Source organism: Chrysemys picta, chromosome 5 (genome assembly GCF_011386835.1).
Source record: "Chrysemys picta bellii isolate R12L10 chromosome 5, ASM1138683v2, whole genome shotgun sequence".
NCBI classification, from domain to species: Eukaryota; Metazoa; Chordata; order Testudines; family Emydidae; genus Chrysemys; species Chrysemys picta.
Genome location: NC_088795.1, coordinates 68,793,832 through 68,815,140, shown reverse-complemented (window position 1 = coordinate 68,815,140; position 21,309 = coordinate 68,793,832).

Below are 21,309 nucleotides of genomic sequence, written 5' to 3'. Positions count from 1 at the left end.
TAATAAATTAAAGGAATGAGTGCCAAAGTAATGGCCACTGTGGAGCCATGTCTCATTCAGTGCACTCCTTACAAGATGTGTACATTCACTATGGCTAAGTTAGTGACACATGCATGCATAGCTTTTATTCACATATAACCCTCCACCCACCATGATATAGGAGCATCTCCCCCATCTTTTGATGTATTCTTCCCCTCACAGCACCCCTGAGAGGTAGAGGAGTGTTACTATCCCTATTTTATGAATCTTAAGGGGGTCATCAAACAGAAACAAAGTGATTTACCTAAGGTCACGCAGGAAGTCTGAGGCAGAGCAGGGAGTTAACTCCAAGTCTCTTGCGTCATAGGCTACTGCTCTAACCATTTGGACCATCCTCTCTTTAATTTTAAGAGTAAAAAGTGGTTAAAAGTGCCAAGCTTGGGGCAGGAAAATGGGAGCGTTCTGTTGCTGTACAGATCTAGAGAATGATCATCAGGTACCAACCGCCATCTGATGAAGGGGGGGGGATAGCTCAGTGGTTTGAGCATTGGCCTGCTAAACCCAGGGTTGTGAGTTCAGTCCTTAAGGGGGCCACTTGGGGATCTGGGGCAAAATCAGTACTTGGTCCTGCTAGTGAAGGCAGGGGGCTGGACTCAATGACCTTTCAAGGTCCCTTCCAGTTCTAGGAGATGGGATATCTCCATTAATTTCTTATTTCTAAGTGCAACTCCTGTCTAAACAAAGGGGCAACCAATGGCTCATTTTAGTTACATTACATTCTTTCTTTAGTAATTGATTTATTTTACGGTTGAAATGCTTGCTTTGTCACGTATTTATCCAGGAATCTGAAGGTCTCCATCTGATTTATGAGTACTTGTCTATCTACTCCTCTCTTTGTGTTTCTCCTCACTTAATGATTCACCTCTGGGAACCAAACATTAGATCATAAAATAAGTTTGAAATATTAAAGAATCGCAATGTAAGGATTCCATTTCCAGGCTGCAGTTCTTCTAAATACTTTGCTAAATCTTTAACCTCATAAAAATGTTCATCGTTCAAAAATCTAAGTTTACGCAAGATTGACAATAGTTGGTTTACAGTAAATCTGTTTCTATGCTAGTAAATTAAAATGACTCACTCTCCACAATAAGCTTGTTCCCAGGAATATTTGATTCTTTTGATTAAGCAACTCGTTATGACTGTATAACATTCATGTTTAATTATACTATACCCTAGCAAGCTTTGTAAATGTCACCAGGAAAATGGACATGTAGCAATCTGATAGACTGAGGACTGATGCTCAAACTCAGATAAGCAGTGGAAATTAAACAAGTCACAGTCTAAGACTTGGTCACATTTCCATGATAACAATTAGAACTAAGAAGTAGTATGCATGCATTCATGTACAGATAGTTTAGGTGGGAAAATATAGATATGGGGGAAAAGTGAGCATTCAGCTCCGAAAGGCCAAGCTCAGTTTCTGATTAATAAGAACTTGGGTTTTACTCATTCACTGATAAAACTGTCTTGCTCAAGGGGTGAAGGGTTCTTTAATATAACTCAAGCACCATGAAAATGGGATAAAATACAACCCCTTAATTATTGTCAGGTTCTTACAATAGTCAAGTTTCTACAGCTGTCACATTCACCATTCAAAACAGCAAACAGCCAAGTAGGCTAACCAGAGGAACAAAAGTAATCATCACATCCTTCACTAAGGATCTGAAAGGCTCCCATTAACTTCAATGGCCATTAAAATTAGACCTTATCCCTCTTGTGCTTCCACTGTGTGTACATCCCCTATTGACTACTAAAATTCCTTAGAAAATGTTGATGGTAAGTCTGTTTGAGATACAAAAATTTGTATCACTGATCACTGTAATCTTGTTTTCAGCAATATTTAAATAATCATCTTGTTTCAAATGTACACCATTCATGTTTAAATCACTATATCACAAGATTAATAATCTATATCACAGGAAACAGAACAAGGATTTGAAGACTTGTTGGAATGGTGGTACTATCCAACCTGTTACTAGTTCTTCTTGCCTGGGAGGGCAACATCAGGTCCTTCAGCATCTTTCCTGGTCCTTTCAAATCTGTAAGGCTGCATTTCAGAAGAGGACACTACTGTGATGAAAATGGTGATTTGCTGGCATTGTGATGTGCTTCCCAGTACTGGCTAGTGCCTTCTAGAGACCATAGTTTCAGGAACAACTTCACAGTCAGATACATGGGTGTTTGAGGAGTACTAAAACAGCACCTACAGCCACACACCAACATGCCTCTAAATTAGGAACTTTAGGTTTGATTCTCCTCTCAGACTGGTGTAAGTCATCCCAATGTAAAAATCAGTCTGAGAGCAGAACCAACCCCAGTGTCTTTGTTTATTTGTAAGAAATTAACAAGGACTAGAGAAATACTGGACTTGTTTACAACACATTGCTTCACAAAGTGCTACATTCATAATCACATGCTAAAAAGCTTTTCTCTATGTTTGATCCTTTTCACCTGCTCTGTTTCCTTTGTGTCAGACAATAGCGGAGTAAGTAAAACTGTTTTTTATTTCACCCTTTTCATTAAAGGAATGGCAAAATACCACGTAGAACTCTCATGCTTGTGTGGTTAGACTTTGGCAGAGGCTTTATTATCTTAGACCAAAACGTTTACAGTGAAGTTGTAAAAGGAACCAATAATTTTAATGCAACTAGCTTCTTTAGGATTGATGCACAGAAAATTAGGAGTTGTACAGGAAAGTTAATCTTTCTTGGGCCTCCAATCCATGGAGTAGGACCGGTTGCAAGTTGAAGACCAAGCTTATTTTTAAGTAGCCAATAATAAGGTAGGGTTTGGACAAATGAAACAAAACAGAGGTTACTGCCATTTATAGCTTGAAGAGATAGGCAATAGTTGCCTATTGCTCTGGTTGCCCTGTGCCAATCTTTCAAAAATGCCAGAATCCCATTGACAGACAACATGGCCTGTACTGCAGTGATACATGTGAAATCTAGAGGTAGTGGGAAGTCTTTTTTTAATCCTTCTGTGGTCTCATAACATTGTACCAGAGACCAGCCTACTAATCTTTACTAATTCATTTGCTAAATAAATTACAGTATTTTCAAAGTCTATAGGAAATCTATAGAAAGTCATTAAATGTTTGATATACATTTAAGAGCGAATTTAGTACTCTCAAAAGTGAGGGATTAATAGTGCTGATTTAGGTCAGGTGCTATCCAAGTTTCTCCACATGCTACTCTGTTTGCCACTGTGCCTTAATTCTTACGTACAACATTCTTTACAAACTTTATAGGGTAAGGCCCCACAAAAGATGGACTCTTTGGGATTTAGCTATGACCCTGGGTTGCCAGGTGTCTGGTGTTTTACCAGAAAGTCCGGTCAAAAAGGGGACCTGGTAGTGTCCGGTCAGTACTGCTGACTGGACGCTAATAATCCAGTTACCGGAGTAACCACAATCAGCCTCCCGATCAAGAGGGTGGGACGAGCAGCAGCTGCTGCCTGGAGTAGTGGCTCAGCTGCTGACAGAGAGAACTGGCTGAGAGGTAGGTACCAACGCGGCTGCCTGAGGGAGATCCTGTCCACCTCTCCCCTCCACCCCACCATGCCAACTGATTGCCCCAGCCCCTCGCTCCAGGGACCAACCCATCTCTGCCCCGCCATGCCCCCAACCCCTTGCTCCTTTTCTGAGCTAGGGTCCAACCACTGTGCCCCAACTGAGCAGGCAGGCTTCACATTAGCTCCTCCCAGCTGGGCTCTGCAGGTGTCAGGTGAGTCCTGGGGAAGGTGTGGGGGGCAGCGAGCAATGGAGTGAGGGGAGCCTCACGGGAAGAGGTGGGGCAGGAGTGCCCAGTTTTAGCAATTAAAATTGGTAACCTTACCCATACCATGAATCAAATCAATAAACAGTTTATTCAACCTAGGTGCCATTTAGTTCAGTTTCAAACCTTCTAGTCTGAGCTGAATGGGGCAAGAACATAGATCCAAAAACTGCCTCTGGACCATAGATTTTTCTATTTCAGCCATCCCTTATTCCTCACTAGGAAGGGAGATTACCACCATATTTTCACCGGTGAGATCATTGCAATACAAGGTAAGCAGAGAAGATTCATTTATCTACCACTGAAATACTGCTTCCTTCAGGTGGAACGCAGCAACAGAATACCACAGCAGCCTAAGCTTGACTAGATAATGGAAAGCACACACTGCACAGGTACTGGCCCTTATTTTTCTGGGAATAAACAGCTACTCAGAATCTGACAGCTACTCTCGTGTTACTACAGTCTTTATGTAAAAGAACAAACAGTTGTGTGTGAGAGATCACAATAGGCAGCAATATTGAAAAAGTAAGTTGAACAAATCTTTTATTCTTCCTGTTCTTTTCAGGACAAAAACAGTGATCTCAAACTAAATCAAGATGACAACATATATGCTTTGTTTACAATCAGATTTAATTATTTTCATATTTGCTCAGTTACTTTTTTCTTAAGCCACAGAAAATATAGGATGGTAACTAAAGGCTAGTTAGCATTTTCTTAATAAACTCGTCAAGACCAACAACAAGCCTTTAGCAAGTACTGAGCATTCAGATATTAGCCAGCTGAAATAACATCACATAAGAACATGGTAGCATCTCATACTTCTGCAAGTTAAAATTACTATTTCTATAAAATATCTGATAATTAAGAAGAGACATTTCCCTGCCCTCAGGAGCAAGCAATCTAAGCTAATGGTTAGCAAAATCATAGAAATGGAGTACTTCCTAAGCATTGCTTATATTGAAGTTGTGGTACATTAAAATACAGAACCAGGAGATAAGTAGCCTGAAAAAGATCCCAAACTAGCAGATAAGACTCAATCCCCAAATGTGTTTCTGTGCAGTGGGCCTAGGATTTGTTTTTCTGGTGATGACACCCGTTTGTTGTAATGGATAGGAAAACCATTTGCACACATCTTACTTTAAGGTAAAATCCTTCCTGGCTGAAGTAAAGAGGTATCTGACAGATCTGATACACAAGCACATGCCTTCTGTTGCTAAAATAAATTTCACACTCTTGTATTAGGTTCACAGACTTAAGCTGCCAGAAATACACACTCATATATAGAAATGTGTATGTAGATATCTAAATTAGTAACAACCACCCCTGCTAGTAGACTCTCAAATGCCAATTAAAATGAAAAGTGGGGGGGAATGTACATTTTAAATTTTAAAAAGTCAGTTTCTTCACAACAAGTGATTCTGTTTACTCTTTGAATTTCCAGTTTCCTAACTAAAGAAAGATGTAATTTTTCTTTTAACCTTGGACATGCAACTAGTTTCCTTGTATACTGCAAACAGCTGAACTGCAATGCTGAAGAATGGTAGGAAAGGGTTTCGTAATCTACTATTATTTGTAAAATAGTAAAGGAACACTTTACTTTGTCTGAAGTAAACTGAACACAGCCAAAGCCAAACTAAAAAGTCAACCATCAACTACATTTGCAGCTTCACCACAGGATGAAATGCAGAGGATATTTGCTGACCATAGTACCCCTTATCTCTGGTCAAATGAATAGGACAAAGAAGGGAACCACTGAGAGAATGGTGCACACATCCATTAGCAAAGACAAAACAAACTCAGTTCTAAGCAATACATGAGTGGAATGCTAAAACAGAGAGAGAATCTCACAGGAGTCAGGAAATTCAGAGATAAGGTTGCTTAAATTCCAATCTCTCTTATATTTCCCTCTGCTTTAGTAGTTCTCCATTTTGCCTTCGTTTTTTGTTTGTTTTAAATAAAGGAACAAAAGAAATAAAAGGCAAGGCCCAAACTTTTCTAAGTATTCCACAAAACCATAGAGAGTTCTACATTTTTTTGTATGTTCAGGACTGTTCACCATGCAGTAACAGCAAGCTTCCTACAATCCATCTTTTCACTTTGATACCTCTTTACTAAAAAGTACAAACCAAAATTAACAGCAAATAAATGTGTCTATGGCAATAAAAGTAAATTATATGATCATGAATAGCAGAGGTTGTCCGAACTGAGGGACAATAACCAAGCAAATCAAGTGAAGAATTATCTATAGTTGGCTTTTTAAAAATCACACTCTTGGGCTAACTTCTGTGCTCAGTTAAATCTGTGCAAATCCAATGAAGCCAATGGGTAAGACTGGAGGCAACAGTCCATCTCTATAACTAATTGTAATGAAATTCTATGAAACAATTTTCCTCATCTGATGTGTCTTTACTTGGTTTCTTTGGGTTAAACCAGTCCCAGAAGCAACCTAACCTCATATCTTCCCAAAGGAGCAGCTTTACCTGTTAAACTAAAGAATCTCTAGTTGACATTAGTGGTATAGAATCATGACCAAATTACATTCTGCATACCTATATTCAAGTTGGGAATAGTATTTGTATCACAGTAATACCCAGAGAATCAAGATTCCATAGTGCTAGTCACTCTACAGTATAGATACATAATATAAGAAACTCCTTGCTCTAAGAGTTTACAGTCAAATGTAAGACAAGATGTAGAGCTGGTTGGACAAAAAAAATTTTCCTATGAGAAATCTGAGTGAAAGCTCTTCAATCAAATTTTTGCACTTGAAAAAAAAAATGTTTGTTTTCCCATAGGAAGATTCAAACCGAAATGTCATTTTGGGTTTTTTTTTAAATGAACAAAACTAAACCAAAATGTTTTAAATAGAAATGAAAATCTTCATTTTAAGATTTTCTACAAAAAAGCCAAAATTTAGACAAACATTTTTCAGTGAAAAAAGCTTACTGTCTGAAAAATGCCAATCATCTTAAAACAAGATGTAAGAAGTTGATGCTATAATGAAATAGAGGGAATGAGAAGGCACGTAGTTGCTGTGTGAGGCCACAATGCACTTCATGATCGAAATGCAACTATCTGACCAGGTTGTGGCCTAACAAGTGAATTGTGGCTTTTTTCTGGATATGAAGCCTAAAACACCAGACTCAAACGTATCTCTAATTGATTGAAACAAAACCTTAGATCCGAACCCTCCCAGAGTTTAGTGTCCAAAAATTTAGATCTGGACCCAGAATTCCCAAATGTTGATGTTTTCATATCTGACTCAGTATAAAGTAAATGATTCTTTCCTTGTGCTCCCTGTCTGTCTATCTGTATTAGCCTCTTGCCTTAGAGACTACAAACACTTTGGAGGAGGAGGCTCAGTCTTTGTGTTTGTATAGCACTTAGCATAATGGGATCCTGCTCCATGACTGGGGCTCCTAGGAGCTACCATAATACAAATGAATAATACATTTGATTGAAACTTAGATCTAGATTCAGGGTTCAGAACCAAGGTTTTGGTTCTATTCATAAGACATTGTTGTCCCATTTTGACCTGAGCAGGTAGTCAAAGTTCAGGGCACTGGGGTTCCAGCTGAAATTGATTAAATCTGCTTTAAAATAAATAAATAAAAGTACAGATTTCTGCTTCTCCAAATGCAGGAGGAGCCAAGGGAAAAAGGCTTACAGCCCTAAGCCTCTTCAGCCAACAAACCCAAATGCTGTTTCTCTAGCTTTTTCCAGGGTCACACAGTGCTCACTGACTAATGCTTGGCTTCCTTGCTTCTTGCCTGTGGCCCCCACCATTTTCAGTCTGTGTGTGTTTTGCCTTGCCTCAAATACACCTGGTCACATTACCCAGTGCAACTCCCCACCCTCATGGTGTTAGTTTATGGGCAGACTATTAGACTTTGTTATAGGGTGTAGCCCCATAAGTGTTTCTTACAACTATCTTAAGTGAAAGTTCAGTTACATCTCAGTTTGAACAAGTTTTTAACTCAATCCATAACAAGGTTTGGCTCAGCTCATAATATTATGAAATAAGAAAATAGGCTCGCCACTGTACTAGCACCGACTCATGTTAAAATATTAATAACTTAAAGAGTTTCCTCACTCCCCATCCTCCAAAAAAGTCAAAGCAGTTGGTTCTCACTGGGTACTAATTACTTGTAAAGTTTGGATTTGAAGAAGAAAGCTGTCTTCAGCAATGTGCATGCCAAGAAAATCTGAACCTCTCCAAAAATACTGTACCCTTATTGTTAAAGTATGACTGAACCCTACTTTTTTTCATATTTGAGGGTCAGAGGGGAGTTCAACCCTACCCTGGGTTGAAGTTTTAAATTATCCAAAGTGGATAAAAGGTAGCAAAATGATCATATTAGCATATGATGTAAATGTGGTTTATTTAAACTAAAAACAGTTGATTAAGCATTTAAGATTTCTGGAGAGGTTACACAATTGTTTTAGAAACAAACCAGAATCATCTTAAAATGAAGAGACATGCATCAGGAACTTTTCTGGGTAATTTGGATAGGAAATGGTCTTTTGTCCTAGAAGAATCTGGTTTAGGCTATGGCTATACTTAAAATGCTACAGTTGCACAACTACAGCTCTACAGTTACACCCCTATACTGCTTCAGTGTAGACACTCACTACAGTGATGGGGGGAGTTCTCCCCTCACTGTACTTAATCCACCTTCCCAAGAGCCAATAGCTAGGTCAACAGAAGAATTTTTCCATGCACCTAGTGCTGTCTACAGGGGTGAGGTTGCCACAGCTACGTCTCTTGGGGGTGTGGATTTCTCATGCCCCTTAGAAATGTAGCTATATCAAAGTAAGATTCCAGTGTAGACCAGTCCTTAGCCAGTCCAGATTTAACCTTGCAACAGTTGGCTGTGACCATTTTGGCAAGATAGAAGCAGCACAATCTCAAGTGAAGTGTTGCCTTCCACCAACTGGCAAAGAGACAAAAAGCAATCTATATATGTATTTTGTAAAGCCGGGGTCCTCCCCCAGCCTCCCCCAACCCCAATTTGTGGGCATCTCTCAACAAGAAATGGAATCAGACTTTAACAACAACAGCTGAAACCTAAGGGCTGACACCTAAAATTGACTTTCCTTCATCAACAAGGACATTTAATACTATATAAGGGACCAGCAAGCCAGTTGTTTCTAACTTCTAAAGACTGTGCAATGGGCAAGAAGAAATTAAGAGACTGCTAAAATAAAGATTTACTTAGTGGTTTGTGCGTAAGTGTTTTACCTGTTATATTCTCCCCCCCACATATTCTTCAGGTTTAATAAATGTTCTAAAGATTTTCTTCTTTGGTGACATACAAACAAAACCAAGTTCCTAGTAACAAATCCTTGAACAGAAATTACTGTTAACTGTGTCAGAAAGCTGATCCTCAACGGGGGAGTGACCACGTGTGTCAAATTTCAGTCTCAAAGCTGAACTGAAACATTAGGTTTATTATGAAAGTTCTGTCAACCTAGCACAGAGCTAAAGGGAGAACACTACTGTGCATACATTTTGTCTCATTGCACAATGAGAAGATTTTTTTTTTAAAGCCAGTATCACAGACAACAGGAGAAAAAAGTCCCTGTTAACTGACAATTTGTCCAAGACGAGAAGTTACTTTCTCAACGAATAGTTATTGGTGTCACCTCTGCATTCACATTACCTGCCCATCTTCTCCTCTACCTAACAGTTCTAAATAACATTAAAACTACAGATAGGGAGAAGGAACTGAAGGGGCTGGAGGCTCAGAGCTCTCCTTTTACATGGAATAGAGTGAGGATATTATTCTTGTGCTAAATCTCTCAGGCATCCCCCACAGACATGGCTTTTCAAAACAGTCCTGAAGCTTGACACCAGAAGTGCAATATCACAGAAGCAGGAGTAGACAGAGGGTCCCAAAGCAGAATCAAAGCTTTCATGAAGACAGCTCGTGTCCCAAGCGTTTGTTGCCACACGTTTAATGTACACAGGCTTTAAACAAACAATCCCCAGTTGTTTATAGCCTGGAGTCTCTTGAATTTAGTCAATTTTAATAACTGTCCGTGGTGATCACCAGAAGTAACCTCAGGATTTGTAGCCATTATTAAAAATAAAAATGGCTACCACCCTTACTCTCAAGGGGAGAGAAATCAGGGGGAGGGATAGCTCAGTGGTTTGAGCATTGGCCTGCTAAATCCAGGGTTGAGAGTTCAATCCTTGAGGGGGCCACTTAGGAATCTGGGGCAAAATCAGTACTTGGTCCTGCTAGTGAAGGCAGGGGGCTGGACTTGATGACCTTGCAAGGTCCCTTCCAGTTCTAGGAGATAGGATATCTCCATTAATTTATTTATTTTTATTTTATTTAGGCTGCCCTCACTTACAATGGCTACCATTTCCCTAAAGACTTTTCAGTCTGCAGTGAGGCTGCCATGGTTTCCAATAGGTTGAAAGCCAGGCTCCCCTTACTTATGATGTTACCCCTGTGCTGATAGTGGGCAGAAAGGGACACTCACCATATGTCCACAGTGCAGCTGGGAGCATGCCTCCCAGCCCAGATAGACAGACACACACATGCTATTTCAAGCAGAGCTAGCACATTAAAAATAGCAGTGTAACATGGGCTAACCACCAGACTATGGACACAGGCAGTCAAGGAGGCTTGTATCTGATGGGGAAGAACATTCGGGCAGAGAGAAAGTAAGATGGCAGGTTCTCCATGTCAAGGAACATGAGCAGCCAGTCAAAAAATCTCTCATTTTAAGTCAGTCTCATGATTTCATGGGATCTCACTCATGATTTCTGAACTTTTAGGATGGCAATACTGTGCCTAATTCTAATAATGACTTCATTAGGACTACCTCATTAGACACATGCTTAAGTTGAAATGGGGCCATTGTTATCACTTAACAGTCTAGAAAGATGACAATGTTTCACTCCTGCTTTTCCCTATGACTTTTTAACTAAAACATAAAAACAAAAAATCTCACAAGCATTTTTCTTTAAACCATTTTACTTTTCTTCAGTCAATACTTTGACACTGCTGGGAAAAAAATGCACTTCTTGCTTTGAAGAGAGCTTTTCTTAGAAAATGCAGGGGATGTAAAAATGTACATCAGAGGTTTTTCAATAGAAAAGGCAGATTCCTCCATTATCCTTTTTCTATACTATACTGCATTATTAAACACTTAAAAACACAGCTGATGGAATGTATTGTATTAATAGCATTATGGGGGGGAAGTTCTACTTTTTTATTCAGGATAATTTATTCCATATTGGGCTAACTGGAAACCTTTATCAAGGCTGTCAGTATCATTAGCTCTTTTATTCTGAGGCAAAAAGCAAGGGCATTGGATGCTTATTGATCTGATGTTATTCCAAAACTTGGACAAGATTTGTAAATTAGAGAAGATAATTCACATTATCCAAACTGTGATGCTAATTTGATTTGGGATTTCTCATCCACAAAATTTTACTTTTCTTGATATTATTCAGATATGTGGATGAAACTCCAGCAGTGCAAGAGAAAAATAAAGAATGAGAACAGGGTGTTAACAGCAGTCTCTATATATTTCATATGTAGCAGTCTCATGAAAATTCACAGGTACAAATTATTAATGGGCCCCCTTAACTATGGACATAATTAGAGATATGTCAATTTGCAGGTGAAAACAGCATGCTTACAGTTCTGTCTACATATACAGTTACTTGGGCCCACTCCTACAAACTCTGATTTACAGAAATAATCCATATCCAAGTAGTCATGTTTGAATAAACAACATTTATATTGCACATTTCATCTGAAGATCTCATATCACTTTGTAAATGTGAATACTATCTCCCTTTTGTAGAGGAGGAAAACTGAGGCAGAGACCTAATGATGTGCCCAATGAACTCAATTACGACCGAGAGTAAGAAGTATGCAGAGTCAGGCCCAGATATAGTTTTTGGTATAGGCAAGTAGATGTGCTCTCAGATAATGCTTGATCCTGCAAGGTGGGGAGCACTCTGGCCCCCATCCAGCAAAGCACTTAAGCTCATGCTTAATTTTTGATACATCCATAACCCCATGGATGTCAATGAGATTAGGCACATGTTTAAAGTTAAACATGAACTTCAGCGTTTTGCTGGATCAGGGCCAGTGTCCTGAGCACCTTGCAAGCTCAAGCCCATATTGCAGATGTTGAGAATTTGGCCTCTACTATATAGTTATAGAATACTCTGAACTGAACTAGTTTGTGTGTTTAAAAAAAAAAATCAAGTTCAATCATAAAACATTCTGAAAGCCAGCCAATCCATCATCCTGTCAAAATGAGACTATCATGACAGCTCTGAACGCTCCTTTACCTTTTAGCCGGGCTGTTGAGTATTGAGTGTGGAGTTGGTTTGTTTCTTCACCTGTTCAATTGGTGAGATTTTCTGCAGGCTTCTCTTTGTTTTTTAATCTTCTCTTCATCTGAAATTAAAAGGATGTGATTAGGCTCATGACCAGCAAAAACTCAAGTGTAAGATTTTGGAGGGGCTTCAGAGCTGGCAAACAACTTGCTGCAGCTTTAACTGATTTAAGCATTTGGTTGAACCTTTCAAAAAAAGTGAAATTCTGAATCTTTCATCCAATTTCAATAAACTATTAGGAAAGCGGTACATGGAGAATGTTATACCATGGAATCTCTGGCTAAGTGAGAAATTAATAACTATTCAAGGCCAAGTTTTTCTGAAGTTGCCTGCCTGCACTTTCACCGTTTTGCATACATACAACTTCCTTAGGCATGCAGAAAAGGGGTGAGCCAAAGCACATTGAAGTCAAGAGGAGTCTTTCCACTGACTTCATCGGGCTTGGATCAGGCCCAAAATGAGCATTTATTCATTCAGTCACCCATTTTGCAGTTGTAAGTGTAGCAAACTTAATTTAGGTTACCAGGTTGAAAAGTTGGTCCTTAGGAGTCACTCTAAGTTTCTCAAATATTTAATGACACCTATTTTATATACTATACTTGTTCTAATGTGGTCTAATAACTGTGCAGAGCCATGTGATGAAATCTTCTCTCCATTCAAGTCTATGGGAGTTTTTCCATTGACTTCAATGGGTCAGGATTTCACTCAAGCTCCCAGCTTTCAGTCTTAAATTAGACCAAAAAAGTAAACACAAGGATCACAGACAGCAGGTTGTGGGAAACCAATGGCAAGTGAAAGAAAGGAAATAGAATTGTTTGGGTTGGGGGATGCAATCCCCCACAAGGCTTTCCAACAAGGAAAGAGATGTGAAAGCTACTTTAGTAGCTTATAGTAGTACTGCTTTAAATCCCCAAAACTGGCATTTAAAAATCTAATCACCATTGCTGAAAGCAATATCTTTATATTTAATAATTAAGTTATATGTTAAATATTTTACTATCAAAATTGTATTGAGGTTTTACATCTCTATAGTAAGATATGTATATAGAGTTTTATATATTGGGAGTGTAATCTCAAATATACTCTTAAGAAAGATTTTAAAAAATATAAATTAAATTACTCATATAATTTATGTAGTTAATCATATTTAGGACACTATATCAAGTGCCTCCCAGTTCAAAGCTCACTGAAGTAAATTAAAGACTCCCTTGATCCTTCTGACATACTATCTTTGAAAGTCTCTCCCTTATCCAAGAACAAGAACGGGTAGATAAACTAGATTATGGAAACTGGGTCAAATGCAGCTAGTGGTGCCGTAGAAACTGAAAACACATGACAACTCTGGTCTTTCAAATGGTTGTTCCCTGAAGCAAGTCAACTGATGCATAGCTAGTAAAACCATTTGCTTCATTATACAGTCTGGAAAGAAATACATTAATAGACAACATTTGTTTAGCACGTTGTTGTATGCCATTTTCTTTTGCTGTCCAAGTGATTTTATCAGGAGTATTTAAAAAGATAATCAATTTCCAGTTATTAATACTGTATTGCTAAAACTTAGGGTAAATACAATTCATGTATGCATTACTTAGAGATAAGTACCACAATGTATAGAAAGGAACTACCCTAGGAAGCAGCAAATTGAATGGACAAGAACAGCAATGGATGAAAAATGCATATGCGTGTTGTTGGTTTTTAGATACACTGTTGTTCACTTGTTCAGCATAGTATGTTTCACTGGCTCTGCCAATAGTTATGTTTAAAAAAAATCCCAAACAATGGATTAGCAATATATTGTTGAGGGAGGAGCAAAGAGTACTTATTGGGGTTGAGGACAAGATGAATTAATTGATGGCGCTGTGCCTGAGACTATTAAAGCCCCACATGTTTGAACCACAGCAAAGATGGTTATATTTATGATACTGTAACCTTACTCTTTTTTTTTTAAAGCACCTTTGTGTTTTTTGCTGTGTGTGTCCTGTTGTGAACAAGTTAGGTCATTGTCACACATGTGACCTGTCGCATGTTAGGTCGCATATGGCATTGACAGAACTTGAATGCTCTCTTTGTTGGCCAATCTCATTGTGCAATTTGTTTTCAACTGCACCCTTCTGCTTATAATTAATAATAAATAAAGTTAGTTGTCTTTTGAAAGTCTCACAGCTGGCTCTTTGTAAATCTAAAATGCCAATAGCTACTTAGTTTTGCATTTACACTTTAGTGACAACAACCCAGCTGTTTAGTTCCTAGGTGTTTTTTTGTTTGTTTGTTTGTTTTTGTTGTTTTGTTTTGGGTATTTTTTTAGAAATATGGTTTGAATATGGTTTTATTACAGAAAGATCATTTGTATTTTAAAAATCCAAGCAAAGTTAAAAATATCTGGGAAACTAAATAGAATTTGCATTGCTAAAAGTTCTCTATACCATTGGCACTGTTTCTAGTATTACCGTAAGCAAAATCAGAACAGTTCTTCTGACCCATTTTAATCGAGTTTCCACCTACTGCAATTTTAGAGCAAAAAAACAAAAACAAAACCACCAAAACCTCTTGAAAACAACATGATAAAATGCTGACAGACCTTTAAAGGGAGCAATATAATGGTCTATAGAAAGGAAAGATCAATCTAATTACTATCATACTGCAGAAAAGGTAAAAAAAAAACCTTCCTGTTAAGGTTGATAGACAACTCTAAACCTGTCTTCACATTTTCTTATTTTCAAAATATGCTGTACAAACTTTCAGTGCTCTCTCCACGTCATCTGAAATCTGAGTCAGTACCAAACCTGAAATATAGAACTATTCTCTTAATCTTCATTCTTCTGGTACAATATCCAAGGTCCCGATGACAACTGGATGTCAAAGACCTCTTCACTTCTATTGCTAAGTGGACTATAGGCACTAACAAATGTTCTGCTGTACAAAGTATTCTTATTGTGGGTACATTGGGTCATGTCAAGAATATGGAATGATTCTGAATTACTTACCTGACATGTTTATGAGTTGCTTTGGTGATTAGATTATCCATCTATACAGCAATTCTTTAAAAATGGGGATCCAATATTCCACAGGATTTGCACATAGAGCACATTTACAGGGCAAAGATGGTGATCACCACCAATTACATTTTCGGACTGCCCTTAAAATAAGTCCTCAGTGGAAACAAAGGGGACAAGAGACAACGTGGGACTCTGGTGAAAAAGAAGGGTAAAATGCAGATAGGACAAAAAAGAGAGAAAAGGATTAAAACTAAAAGGAGAGGAACAAAGCAGAAAATAAAAAGGATAATCAGAAGAGTAGGACAGAAAAACAAAGCAATAGTTCTGGAAAAGCTGATTCAAGCAGAAGCTAGCAGAGGTGACCTGAATCATCTGACAAAGAAAGGGCAGGGGGCCAGTATAACAAGGAAAATGAAAGACAAATGAGGGGACGGAGAGCAGAAGAATGTGTGTCATGAAACTTGGGTTTAAACTGGCTTTAGAATTCTTTGCCAGACCAACTTGCTCTTTAAATCAGTTTTGTATAAGGGAACTTTGGGAAAAAACAGCATGGATTAGATTTTATTGTATTGTTTCCAAATTGGAAATAAAATCTTTGAGCACCATTCCCCACTTCATCTGAGCTGCATGCAGCCAGAGGAGATGGGAGGACACACATTTAGGGCCTCCACGGGCAGCTTTATATCAGACTAATGGAAGATCCGGGGTAATGGAGCTCCTCCCATATCTGGCCCACCTATTCCACATGCCTGACATGCCCCTCCTTTCCTTTACACTGAAGCAGGAGGTAGGAAATTTCTCTTCACCTTGTCTAACCACTTGAACACCACTATTGTGCTCAAAATGTCCTTACCAGTCTGGAGAATCTGGCCCTGTTTTTGGAATTCCAATGCTCCTATTCCTCATTTGCAGTCATAATTAACAATGGAGGAATGAATGCCTGGCCAGAAGGAGGCTGTTTTCAAAACTAAGCAAAGTTGATAGTTCAAAGTTTTGAAAGAATCCAAGCATTAATTCAGGGCAAACAATAGAAGATTGCATGCATCCCTGACTTGTCTGTGCATAATTGTGTGCACGCGCCACAGATTAGCTGTGCAGTATTGTCTTCAACTGTTTTTCTGGGAGCTTTTCCTTAAATTAATATTGATAACAATCATGTGGATCCTCCAATCATTCTCCATTGCTTTAAAATATAGCTTGTAACCTTGAAGATCCTGCAGTATTTCTTCACTGCTGGTCTTGCACGTTCCATGGAAGCTTCTAGTAATCCTCAGCTAGTCTTGAGTACAGTCACCCAATCACTGAGGTTTGCAAATGTTCCATGGTGTAATGGTGCTTTTAAATGTCATCCAGACATTTTGCAGAGTACCTGAATTCTGATGATCAGATCAGAGATCCCCAGCAGCAAGACAAGGAGAGGCAGTAATATGTTGTACAGGCAGCACTGTTCCAACCCCTGATGCAGCACCAGATTGGGCAAAGTGCTCTGCAAGATGCTTTTTGTTTTAATGACATAATGGAAGCCAAAAAGAAAAGAGGGCAGGGGAGAAGAAACCCATGGGAATAACTGGTAGAGAGGCAGCCAGTTAAGTGTTCAGAAGATAGAAACAAGCAAAGTACACTAGTTATCTAGTTCATGTCTGCTATCTTGATTATACCACATGGCTCCCCAAAAGTCTAAAAAAACCTGTTCTTTGTAGAGTACTATTCCTCAATGACACCAAGCAAACTAATCAGCAAGAACCCAGTAAGCTTAATGCAGACCAAAGCCCAAATTTGCAAGAAAGGAGTTAAGGGCGGGGTGCGGGGTAGAGGGGGATGAAGAGGCTGAAGCAGAGTTCCTCTATGTCCAGCCTCCCACATAGTTCAGCCCATATGAACATTATTAATGATATTCTATAGCAGCTTTTCTTGGACAGTCAGAGCACTTTACAGACATCAACAAAGTTTCAGAAGTTCCTTGTGAGGTAGGTATTTAAAAACTTCCTCATCTATAAAATTGTGTCTAAGCTCAGTAGAGTCAAGGGATTCTCTTAGGGTCACACAGTGAGTCAGTGGAATGAGTTAGGATCAGAACCCAGATCCTCTTCCTCCCAGTCCTACCACTCCACACTCCTCAATTCTGCTTTACTTAATTTGGCCATTTCAGAAGAGGAGTGTACTGTTTATATGAACAGCACTTATAGGAGAAATAGAAGCTATGACTCTCACACCGCATGCGTCGAGAGATAAGATTATCACTAGTTATAGGCATAACTGAGCTTTTCCATTGACCACTGTCCTAAAAGACTAGTTAGGCCATTGGTCTGTTCATTATACCAAATCTTGCTTTATTAATATTCTGCTCTTACCCACTTTCAGACTGCACCAGTCTCAACTATTTAGATTTGGCGCTCGGCACTCAGGAAAAAGATTTCCAATGGCATTTACAGCAGCTCTAATTTTAGGTGAACATTAACCAGACAGCGACAAAGAGTCCTGTGGCACCTTTTAGACTAACAGACGTACTGGAGCATAAGCTTTCGTGGGTGAATACCCACTTCGTCAGACAAAATAACTGTTCTAGAAAAATTACTAACAGGAAACTCATTCACTGTAGTCAGAGGGGGGGAAAAACCCATCAACAGCAGAATCACCTTAGTTTTCCCATTAAAAAAAAATAACATTTAAACAAGAAATGGATATAGTTGCTTTATATCTTCCTGTTCTTTAAAAGTTCTATCATCACACATTGATGTTGCTTGCTTGATGATAAAATAGGACAGTGAAGGTGCTGGTCAAGGTGATATTATGGAAGCAGTTTCCCTAGTAACAGTAACTATGCTACTTGCATAACAGACTCTTGAATACTCTTGAATACACCAAGTTATATCCAGTGCTGTATTATCAAAGTCAGCATATAGAAAGGTAGCCTGTCTGGAAATCATGGGTGCCCAGAATCCATTAGGGGATATTCAGCTGTTCACTGGCCTCAGGTCAAAATCATCTCACAGAAATGTGAAATCATCAACTTAGCATACATGCATGTCTCCTGAATAGGTAAACGTTTGAGTTAGATATTGACTTCTGTTGAAGTGAAGATCAAATAGCATTTATCAGTTTATCAGAAACTTTGCAGTGGAATCCAGAACTCTGGACAATGGGAATAATTAAGAATTGGTTTAGCTATTGTCAACTTATGTTTAAGAGTACTGATGCAAATACATGCTGAAGGGCTGCCAGATGCAGTACCTGCTGGACCTGTCCAAGTTTGGATTCTATTGCACATTCAGTTAGGTGCCTGGGAGCTCATTCATTTTGCTGCTACAAACCTTTGGTGAAAGTTGTCCCTGTACTCACAGGATTAAAAGAATATACTATCTGCACTTAGAAATCACCTTGGGAATTACTCGTGTCATGATTCTTCAAATACTTTTGTTACTAGACTTGGATGAAAACAAAAACCACTTTTCTTTTAATATATTTGCCTACATGCTAAAGGATCATTATATAACTGCATGTGTCATTCACCCTTCTTCTAATGTTTTAGGTCTCATCCTACGGAGCTGTTAAGCACCCTGACATCTGTGGGAATGCAGCATCTTGCAGGAAGCATGCATCACTTCCCAAGACTGGGAGGGACACCCAGGGACCACCCAAGCAGTAGACTGTGTGCTGGGTATCTCTGGGGGAATCTTCCATCCCAAGCTGTGAGCAATGCTGCGATCCTGCTCCATGGAGGCTATTTCATCCCCAAGGCACCAGCCCAGTCTCACTGTCATTGAGCAACAAAATATCCTTTGGTTCCACCCATGCCCTACATCCGCCTGCCCCCTAAACATTGATGCTCAGGTAGCCTTGAGAACTGAGCTCTTTACCATACAAACATGAGCCCTTCATGGCACCGACAAAGCTAACTCCCCAACTACCTCACAGTACAGTGGAAACCAACCAGATCTGCTATTGTGGTACCTCCATAGATGTGGAGATGGGGTCTGGATTTTCCCCTTATGAAACATTGCATTTAATTGTGAAAGTTTGAAACCCTAGGTAATAGCCATCCACTAATATGTTGATCAAACTGCCATGCTGATTACGCAAGTGTTTTTAAGCCTGTTCCTCCACCCCATCCCCTCTCTCACACACACACTTTTGAGCTTGAGTTTAGTCACTCCGTGTATCAGAAGAGCAGGTGTAGAATCAATTTTCCTGTTAAACCAGGACCCATAGCTATGTGGTAACTCAAATTGAATGGAAAAATATACAACATACAAAAATGTTTAACTTTTCCAATAACCACTAGGAAACAAAAACAGGCATGACAATATCAAGAGAGATAGCAACTTCTCTTTGAAAAGTATCACCCTTTATTATCAAGTAAGCAGAAGCATCTGCTTTCAGGAAAAGAAAAACTTTAAAAACTGGTATCTGGAGTGGGGAGGGGGATGTCATCTTGACTCCTTCAAAGGTCATCCTTACAGAGCCTGTTAACAGACAGCTTTCTAAAAATAATAGCACAGCTAGGATCACTATCAGACATTTCATTTCTCAGAGACTGGTAGAAAATAATCCTGATGCTAGTCTATCCTGCTCAGAACATCATTCTTAAATTTGCCATCCAGATGAACAATTCTGTTAGCATTTAAAAAGAATTGAAAACATGCAACTTCCCACCACCACCCTGCCCAAGAAACTGGAACTTAGATCTGGCAGGCAATACACATTTGTCCAGTTTAATTCTGTGCAGGCAGCCACACCAGTTTTTACCTTGTAGCAGCAGAAACGGCTACTGAAAATTTATGATTATTCATAACACATGTTCAGTATATTTGATGAGATTCCCTTCTTTTTTCCATTCCATTGATTTTCTAAATACACCCAAGTTCAGAAGATAAAGTGGTAAGTGAATAGTAATTGTATTATACCATGGCACCCTGCCAGCTACTACATATTTAATGTTGACATGGTAGTTCCATTCTAAGGGTCCACTCCTGCAAGGAACTGTGTGCCTTCGGCTCCCACTAAGCTCTTTGAGTGTTGAGGATATTCACACTAACAAACCAATAAGTACATACACTTAAGAAGCTGGAACTAGAACACTGATCAGTCTGCTCCTTACATACAAGACTGTCATCTGAGCTAGAGAAAAACTCCATTGTCCAGCTGCAGTAGACCCCTTAAACTCCATGGACCAGCTACTAGAGGACATCACCACCCATATACACAAAGGCACTACACTAACACCACCTTCCAAGGACGTGCTCATCACCTCGCATGACTGGGCCCCAAAGCACTATTTGCAGTTCCTTAAAACTTTGTCAAAGAATTACCTTTGAAATTGAAATTTCTTACATGTGGGTCTCCACTCCAAAATGGACAATCTGTCACAGGAAAAACGTTTTATAAAAACCTATTTGGCCATTTAAGTTATTTGGGCCATGAAAAAGGTGTCAATTTTTTCCACACACATGGACACACAGAGAGAGATGCTATTTATTGTATCCCAGTAAGTACAACATAGAATTGTGCGTGTCCCTGAAGGCAAAAATATTTGATTTTTAAATACTCAATCCCATAAAATGTTGGTGTATCGTTAACCTCAGGATTCAGTGTTCCCACTGTTTGCCGGTGCACATATCAAATTACTTAAAAGGTCACAACAGAGTGAAATTAGAGATTAGGTCCAGAGGCCTTTCTAGAAACAGAAAATTTACAAGCCGCTAAACATCTTAGGCCTTTTGTTTAGAATACAAACGTCACATTGCCCTGCATCTTGTCATCTGTTCAGCAATTTATGAACAGTTTAAGGTAATGGTATAAAAAACTTGAACCCCAATCCAGCAATGTGATGCATGCAAATGTGGCCCTGTTGTGGCACCCCAGTGAAGACGCACAACTGTCTCTAAATACATGGATACCTATTTCGCATGTTCATTAGTAATACCATGTGAAAACAGAGATCAAATTTTGATTCACATATGCACATGCCTGAGGCCAGGTAGGTGAGGTAATCACTTTCATTGGACTAACTTCTGTTGGAAGAGAAGTTTTTGAGCTACACAGAGGTCTTCTTCAGGTCTGGTAAAGGTACTCAAAGTGTCACAGCTAACTACAAGATCAAACAGATCACTACTTATGCTAAACTAGC